Below are 7,495 nucleotides of genomic sequence, written 5' to 3'. Positions count from 1 at the left end.
CCATCTTCAGCATTCCCTGGGGACCTCGCTGCTCTGTTCCCTTGCTTTTCTGTTGCACCCCCTTAGTGTTTTGCCTCGGTGTGGCAGGATCAGATCTTTCGTATGTTGAACCATCCCTGCATCCCTGGTATAAATCCCACTTGGTCATGGTGAATTATTTGTTTTATATGCTTTTGTATTTTGTTAACGATTTCTGCATCCATGTTCATTAGGAAGATTGGTCTGTAGTTCTCAATTCTTGTGGGATCCTTGCCTGGTTTTGGTATCAGAGTTATACTAGCTTCATAGAAGGAGTTAGGGGGTTTTCCGTCTTTTTCTGTGTTCTGGAAGGGTTTGTGTAGGATTGATGTTAGTTCTTCCCTAAATGCTTGGTAGAATTCTCCAGTGAGCCATCTGATCCAGGGGATTTTTTTGTTGGTCATCCCTTGATAACCTTGTCTATTTCTTCTATTGCTATGGGTCTGTTGAGATTCTTGATGTCCATTGAGGATAGTCTAGGGAGGGATTATTTTTCCAAGAATTTGTCCATGTCTTCCAAGTTGTTGAATTCATTGGAGTACAATCCTTTGTAGTACTGTGTAATTATCCTTTTGATTTTATTCAGTAGGAGGGAAATATTTATGGGACTTCCATTTCATATGTTATTATTCAGATATCATGTAGCACATACCCTTGATTGTGATGCAAAATTCATTTCATTCTGCAGGACACAGTCAACCAAGTTCAAGAAATGCTGAGGTGGATGACCTCTAGAATGCCTTCTGGTTCCAGAACATTCTTTGGTGTCTGCAAGTGATTCTGTGGCAGAGACTGGAAATGGAATTTTCACCAAAACTCATGCTTCCCCACGATGCCATAGGGGGCTGTATTGGCATAGTGGGTTAGGCATTGGGCCGTTAACTGTAAGGTCATTTGTTCAAACCCACCAGCAACTCCTTGAAAGGAAGATGAGGCTGTCTGCCTCTGCATAGAATTTCCATCTCAGAAAAACTGCACAGGGTTTCTATGACCTAGAATTGGCCCTCTGGCAATGGTTTTTATTTGTTTGATTTATTTTAGAGAAAAGAAAACAAAGATTTAGCGGAAAGAAGTCATTTGAAACTTGCATCACGAGGAGCAAATATCCCTGGTGGTACACCAGGTAAGAGGGAAACTGCTAACTGAACTCACTCACCAGTTCCACAGGAGAAAGACCAGGCAATGTGCTTCCGTGATCTGATGGCATCTAACACTACCACCAACATGAACCGCAGAGCCGAGACCTCAATTCTACACTGTCTCTGTGGCATCCACTCAGTGCTGACTCTTAGCGACCCCCGGTGGGTTTCCCAGACTCTAACTTTATAGAAGTAGAAAGCACAGCCTCCCGCGGAGCTGCTGGTGGTTTTAAACTGCGGACCATGAGGATTGCAGCCCAACTTGTACCCAGGACACTGCCGGGGCTTCTCGAATCCTCCGTTTTAGAGGTTCACTGATTTCTTCTGAGCTTGGTAAGGAGTGCATGTTTCCGGGACAAAAACATTTCCAAAGACCCAGGACACCTGGACCTCCTGCTGCTTCTCCTGGTTTGGTTTCATCCCACGCTGGCGGAGTGGCTCGGGGTTGGACCGCTGACTGCAAGGTCGGCAGTTTGAAACCCCCAGCCGCTCCCGTGGGTTTTCTATTCCCGTGAGCTGTTGCAGTCTCAGCAACTCATAGGAGCAGTTCTCTCCACCCCACCCCCAACAGTTTTATTGGCACATAATTCACATATCATACAATCGAACAGTTCTATCATCCAATCACATCAAGGAGAGTTGTGCAATCACTACGATATCTATCTTAACAACGACCCCCACCCCTGCGATCAATTCTAGTGCTCCCTCCCCTCCCACCTTCAAGGTTTGCTCCAGACATCCCCTTTCCCTCCCTATCGCCCCCTCCACCCTTCACCACTGCCTTCCCTACAACACCTTGTCTCAGTTATTATCATCCTACATCCATTCCTCCTGTGCCTCCCAGCTGGGAAACCCAAGGGAAAATAGTGAAAGGCAAACTGCACTGACGTGGTAAGAATAAGGTCATATTCGTCTAAAGGCAAAAATTCAAATGATGTGTAAGAGGGAGAAGACCCCCATCAACGTTCGAAAAGCCAGGGAAAAATTTCTGCCATGGGACAACTAAGAGATACTTGCACCCAGTGCTAACTCAGGTCATGTCTACAGGGAGGACAACCGGCCTGGTCCTGAGTTTGAGCCGGCATAATCCAGGTTACAATGGTCTCTGCCTAATAGTAAGGCTGTTTGGGACGCGGGCCTGTGGCTAGAGCGGATCTGCCTGCGACTCGGGCTGAGGAGACACTGCAGACGGGGTTGGGCTTCCGCGGCCCTCCAGAGCCGTCTCCAAATTGGGATTCCTCATTTTCCTCTGATGCTCTTCTCTTCACCATATTCGAATTTTATAACTGTCCTCTTTGGATCCCACAAGCTGGTGTGCTTCTTCTGTGTGGACTTAGTTAGCTCCTTGCTGAGATGGCTGCTTGTTTGAATACAAGCCTTTAAGACCCCAGACACTAATTCCGATCGATAGCCAGGCACCATCTGTTTTCTTCACCACACCTTGCTGTAGTACTCACCTCTTCAGCGATCATTTCAAGCAGGTGAGAATCGAGCAGGGCCAGGATGTGAAAACTAGATGTTCTTAAGTTGGAGCTGGGATTTAGTGCGAGCCCAGACCCATTCCTGGATCTACACTTTTTGTTTTCAATTTGCTGTAACTTGGAAATTAATACATGTCATATAATTCCATAGTTCAGTCGTGTCAAACATAATTGCATAATTTCTTCCATAATCAGCCTCCAGACCTATTTTTCCTTACACAGGAGCAGTTCTACAGGGTCGCTATGAGTCAGCATTGACTCGATGGCAGGGAGTCTGGTTCTTTGTCAGCAGTGGAAGACAGACAGTGTGATTTCTGTGTCAATTAAGGAGGCATTAGAAAATAAAAAATGGGGTGGTGGGAGGAGTGGGGAGGGGTGGCTAGGGGGAGTCAAGGACACAGCAGGGCAGTGAACTTGTTCTGTAGGGACTGGACTGGGACACTTTGTTAAGACCCATGTGGCCATCCAGAGTGAACTCTAATGTAAACAGTGAACTTTGATTAATAATAATGGATCAATATTACGTCATCAATTGTAGAAAATGTGCCATGCTAATGCAAGATGTTCATAGTAGGAGAAATTATACAGAGAGGGAAGGATGTGTAACTGTTTTCTGTGGAAATCATCTATTTTTTTAAAATGCCAGTGCACATTCCACTGATTATAAAGAGTTCTGTTTTTTGGGTTTTTTTAAATGAGATCTAAACATTTTGCAAGGTTTTCCAGGGCTTTCCAGTTTTGTGGGATTGGGAGAACTGTGGCATTTGTTTTGAGCACATAATGTCAAATGCCCAACAGTGGAAGACATTGAATGAACTAAGAATAGTCAAGATGATTTTTTGCATGTTTACATATAGGATAATATCTGAGAAGTGAAATAGAAGAGATGTGACCAGATTTTCAGGGGGGGAGGAAAGTCTTTATCAACAAAGCATCAAATGGTAAGTAGATAAATATGCTGTTTCATTTGGTGTTTGAAGTCTCTGTGATGCTTACAGAGGTGGCTGTGGAGGAAACACAGAGAGCCTTTGATGTTTAGCAGTTGAAAGAATTTTTCCAGAAGTCACAAAAGGATTAAATACAGGACCCCACATAACTATTTCAGAAATGGTATTTTTGTAGCCATGTATAAATACAGCCATTTCCAAAGGGCAGGTCTCGGTAGGAAATTTCAGACCAGTGTTTCCATTATTAAATATGTCTATGAGCTACAAAGTTTCCTCGATCCCAACCTGCCTGTCTCGTTATTTTTGGATGTAGTCAAGTCTCAAGCTTGCTGGGGAAATGCCTGTAGCTTCTGCGATGTCACATGGCAACCCTCACCCCACTGAGGAACAAATCTCCCCCAAAGACTGCGGCGGGTGGCATGACCTGCCTTCATCTCCGGGCAGAGCAAGTCGGAGAAGAACCAAAATAGTCTTGTGTCCCTTTCTGAGAGCGTGAGCCTGGGCTTGTCTCATGATTGAATAGCTAGAGTTGGGGGTGACCCAGTCGATTGCTCCAGGGAGGGTCGGAGGGGGCAGAGAAGGCAGCTGGAGTTCGAAGTTTGTTATAAATGTTTTCCTAACTGGGGCATCTCTCTCACACAGGTTCATTCAGGAAAATGCCTTTCGTGGAAGAACGTATCTAGTTTGGTGATCAGCCCAATGCATGAAAAAACTCCATGTTCTTGCTCTATTTCTGGGTTCACTCAACTGAGAGGAGGTATTCCAGAATTCCTTTATTTTGCGATGTGTGTGCTAAAACTTTCTTCCAGAGAGTAGGGAGGCTGAGGGATGTCCCCATTGTCCCCATGTTGGGGACTATGAGCCAACGTGGGCTGGGCAATGTCTCCCTACAGGGCTCCTTCTTGACTTTGGAGTTAATCCAAAGAAATGATCACCCCAATATATATAGGTCAAAATTACCTTAGATTTTAATCCTTAAAGAGATGCAAAGTCCTACTACTCTGGAAGCATCGAGAAAAGATTCCAGCTCCTCGGCGTGTCCCCTCGATCCTACAGTCCCAGCAGGGTGCATTGCTTCATGACACTGCCCTGGCCAGGGGGCTGACGACATAAGGCAGGGTGTGCAACAGACAGCACTGTTTACCGAGCACAGTACATGTTCGTTGCAGTGATTAGAGGAAAATGGCCTTACAGACATGGAATTGCTCCAGGGGGGGGGGGGGGGGAGAGGGGGGAGCTTTAGCTCCTTCCTTTGTACCAGGCTTTCTGTTTCCCTATCAATGTAAGCAAAACAACAACAACAACAACAACAAAAACACCTATGTCTTCTTATCAATGGCTTTGTTTTGAGAAGGTAAAAACAAATTCTCCCTCGATGAGGAACATAGATTACCAAGATGGGTGTACTGTGTAGACTGGTCGGCTATTCTTTTAAGCAAAACAAGACAGGATGTCACCTGAGCCAAATGAACCAGGTGAGGGGCTGCTGTTGTTAGGTGCTGTTCCGTGGTTTCCAACTCCTTGTGACCCAATGGGGCAGGGTAGAACTGCCCCCCAGGGTGTTCCAGGCTGTCATGTTTATGGAAGCAGGTCCTTGTCATGTGCCACCTCCCCTTCCTCCCATACTTTGAATCTATAGAATGTCTCCTGCTTTGTAAGTGTAGCTCCTTCCATATGCCTTTCGCCTATGGGTTCGGCTGCCGCCCAGCACTTACCCATGGCACCACCAGGGCTTCTTAGGTCAGATGCTCGAGGGATCTCAATATCTATTTCAGAAACCTGCACCTTTAAGGTGCTTACCATTTAGAAAGCAAGATAAAGGAGACCACAAATATCTTTGAACCCAGGCACCTAATAGCAATGAGACGTTGGGTGTTAGAGGGAGGACATAAGCAGGGATACTTCTGGGGCTGGAAGAGAGTTGTGAGACGGAGGTAACATCTGAACTTGGCCACATGTCTGTCTGTTAGTCACACTGTGGTTGCTTTTGTGTTGTCGTGCCGGAAGCTGTGTCACTGACATGTCAAATACCAGCAGACTCACTGGTAGATACGTTTCAGTGGAGCTTCCAGACTGAAGCAGACTACGAAGAAAGGTCTGGCAGTCTCCTTCTGACATGAGCCAATAAAAATGCTGTGGATTACAAGAGGCTATTGTTCGACGGGGCTGGAAGATGAAGGTTCTCTTGATACACAATGATCAGAACAACGGAAGCATACCAAGGATTGGGGGGACGCTCAGCCCCCTCAACTAGGTCCACTCAACGGGGAGGATGAGCAAGTAAAGCCAGGATTCTGTCGGGTCCAGGGACCATGCAAACACAGCCCACAATAGCACCAAGCCCTGAGCCAGTCTGGGAAGGTGATGAATGTCGTAGGGTCTCAGAGGCGGTTGTGCAGGGAGAGGAGGAAGGCGTTCAAGCTCGAGGACCAGAGCAAAAGGCGTCTGGGGAGAATGCAGAGTGGGTATTGGGAATGGTGGGTAAGACGGTGCCTGGGAGGGGAGGCGGGAGAGAGGTCTGGCAGGGAATAGGAATAATGATAAATCCCCTTAAAAGCATTTTATGGAGTCAGGGTGTCCCATTTCCTCCAGGGAAATTGCATTCTTCACCTTACACACCAGCTGAATTGGGAACATAATTGGTTGTTTTAAGTCCAATTATATTTAACTCAGTTGAAGGTAAGGATTATGGATTTTGATATTACTTATGACGGGGTATGCATAATAAGGCCTTTGATAGAGGTTAAAACAATGACATGAAGTACAGTGGTCTGCTTCTTGGCTAGGAAACAAGAAAGGAATGACAAAAAATGAGAAATGAGCCAATTAAATTACGCAAAAACATCATGCTTGCAAAGAAACTGAGGGGGTAAAAATCAGACTTTGGGATTTGTACTTCTAAGTCTAATTTTCCCCCCCCATCTACCAGTGCTCTTACTTCATTGGGTTTTCTTCTAGACTAGCTTGTAATTGGATTATACAGAGAGGAAAGTACAAAAAGGGAAAAATGAATCAAATGAGTAATTTTAGGGAGGAATTAGAATGACAGATTTGACCCAGCATTCATTATGTCTGAGATTTCGTTGTTGTTTTTTTCCACTGGGGGACGAGTGAGTCTTGTCCCATGGCTCCCTTCCCCCAGGAAGATGGTGCAGTAGGGTGCTTTCTGCTTGTGGTAGAGAAAGCTAGTGAGCATCGATCTGACAAATACAACCCACGTGAATGATCGATCAACAGCTGGCATTGAGTCACCCCAACTCACAACCATCTTATGTATGCACAAATCACAAAACATTGCCTGGTCCGGCTCAGCCTCATAATCGTGTTTGAGTTCATCATTGTGCTACTGTGCCCATTCAGTTCTCCAAAGACCTCCCTCCCCATGCTGCTTGCAGACGTCATCGAACAAAATGCCCTCCTTCAGTGATAGAGCCTTCCTGGTGAGCTGTCCAAGCCCAGCCAGTCAGACACTGTTCTGTATTCAGAGAGTTTTTGTCGGCTGATTTTTGAAAGTAGATCCCTCGGCAAGTCTGCCCTGTCTGTATTTAGTCCTGAGGCCTGTCCATCCTGCCTAGCTCGGCTGGTATTTGAAATACTGACTGACAAACTCTCCAGCCTCCCACCAACACCCCATCTACCAACAGGAGGACACGCTGTCAGAGAGGTGGTCGCAAGCGGAAAAGAGTGGGAATGGCCTAGGGTTCATGAGAAGTTTACGCAGATCATTCAGGACACTTACATGAAAAGATTTGGTCTCAATATTGCTTTAAACATATAAAGGTGGAATAAATATATGGACGTAGATCTGTTTCCCCATACTCTTATATAAATATATTTACATATGTGCATTCCAGTCTTTAGACCTCTATAAATACCCTTTGTCACCTAGTTCTTCACTCTATTTCCTTTT

Source organism: Echinops telfairi, unplaced genomic scaffold, assembly GCF_000313985.2.
Source record: "Echinops telfairi isolate 266 unplaced genomic scaffold, ASM31398v2 ScPeMD7_3;HRSCAF=10, whole genome shotgun sequence".
Taxonomy (NCBI): domain Eukaryota; kingdom Metazoa; phylum Chordata; class Mammalia; order Afrosoricida; family Tenrecidae; genus Echinops; species Echinops telfairi.
Note: the sequence above shows the minus strand (reverse complement) of the source record.